Source organism: Arachis ipaensis, chromosome B6 (assembly GCF_059453495.1).
Source record: "Arachis ipaensis isolate K30076 ecotype BB chromosome B6, ASM5945349v1, whole genome shotgun sequence".
NCBI lineage: Eukaryota > Viridiplantae > Streptophyta > Magnoliopsida > Fabales > Fabaceae > Arachis > Arachis ipaensis.
In genome coordinates, this window is record NC_142441.1 from 54,882,280 (window position 1) to 54,884,162 (window position 1,883).

General features: G+C 42.0%; 1 non-coding gene across 1 annotated transcript; it reads left to right on the forward strand.

Annotated features, from left to right (window-relative positions):
• The first annotated feature begins 1,517 nt into the window (after positions 1–1,517).
• Positions 1,518–1,625, forward strand: LOC148555630 (small nucleolar RNA R71). The gene has a single exon (XR_015887171.1). It is a non-coding gene; the product is annotated as a small nucleolar RNA R71 (small nucleolar RNA).
• Positions 1,626–1,883: the final 258 nt, after the last annotated feature.

The window sequence follows — 1,883 nt, forward strand, 5'->3', positions numbered from 1 at the left end:
CATGGTTACAGAAGGAGATCCTTGAGTTTGAAACACAAGGTTGTCCTCATTCAGTTGAAGGACCAATTCTCCTATGTCCACATCAATCACAGCTCTTGCTGTGGCTAGGAAGGGTCTTTCAAGGATGATGGATTCATCCTCATCCTTCCCAGTGTCTAGGATTATGAAATCAGCAGGGATGTAAAGGCCTTTAACCTTTACTAACACGTCCTCTACTAGTCCATAACCCTATTTTCTTGAGTTTTCTGCCATCTCTAATGAGATTCTGGCAGCTTGCACCTCAAAGATCCCAAGTTTCTCCATTACAGAGAGTGGCATAAGGTTAATGCCTGACCCCAGGTCACACAGAGCTTTCTCAAAGGTCATGGTGCCTATGTTACATGGAATTAGGAATTTACCAGGATCCTATTTCTTTTGAGGTAATTTCTACCTATCCAATGCATTTAGTTCATTGGTGAGCAAGGGAGGTTCATCTTCCCAAGTCTCATTACCAAATAATTTGGCATTCAGCTTCAAGATTGCACCAAGGTACTTAGCAACTTGCTCTTCAGTAATGTCTTCATCCTCTTCAGAGGATGAATACTCATCAGAGCTCATGAAGGGCAGAAGGAGGTTCAATGGAATCTCTATGGTCTCTAGATGAGCCTCAGATTCCTTTGGTTCCTCAAAGGGAAACTCCTTATTGGTCACTAAGCGTCCCAGAAGGTCTTCCTCACTAGGATTCACGCCCTCCTCCTCCTCTTTGGATTCGGCCACACCATGTAAGGTAATGGCCTTGCACTCTCTTTTTGGATTTTCTTCTGTATTACTTGGAAGAGTACTAGGAGGAGTTTCAGTGACCCTTTTACTCAGCTGGCCCACTTGTGCCTCCAAATTTCTAATGGAGGACCTTGTTTCATTCATGAAACTTAAAGTGGCCTTAGATAGACCAGAGACTATATTTGCTAAGCTAGATGGATTCTGCTCAGAATTCTCTGTCTGTTGCTGAGTGGATGAAGGAAAAGGCTTGCTATTACTAAACCTGTTTCTTCCACTATTATTAAAGCCTTGTTGAGGCTTTTGTTGATCCTTCCATGAGAAATTTGGATGATTTCTCCATGAGGGATTATAGGTATTTCCATAGGGTTCCCCTATGTAATTCACCTCTGCTATTCCAGGGTTCTCAGGATCATAAGCTTCTTCTTCAGAAGATGCCTCTTGAGTACTGTTGGATGCAGCTTGAATCCATTCAGACTCTGAGAAATCATATTGACTTGCTGAGTCAATATTTTATTCTGAGCCAATATGGCATTCAGAGTATCAATTTTAAGAACTTTCTTCCTCTGAGGCGTCTCATTACTCACAGGATTCCTTTCAGAAGTGTACATGAACTGGTTATTTGCAACCATGTCAATGAGTGCTTGAGCTTCTGCAGGCATTTTCTTTAGGTGAATGGATCCACCTGCAGAATGGTCCAATGACATCTTTGATAATTCAGACAGACCATCATAAAATACATCCAGGATGGTCCATTCTGAAAGCATGTCAGAAGGACACTGTTTGGTCAGTTGCTTATATCTCTCTCAAGCTTCATAGAGGGATTCACCTTCTTTCTGTTTGAAGGTTTGAACATCCACTCTAAGCTTGCTAAGCTTTTGAGGAGGAAAAAACTTGGTTAAGAAAGCCGTGACCAACTTATCCCAAGAGTTCAGGCTATCTTGAGGTTGAGAGTCCAACCATATTCTAGCTCTGTCTCTTACAGCAAACGGGAAAAGCATAAGCCTGTAGACCTCGGAGTCAACCCCATTGGTCTTAACAGTATCACATATCTATAAGAACTCAGTTAAGAACTGAAAAGGATCTTCTGATGGAACTCCATTAAACTTGCAGTTCTGTTGCATCAG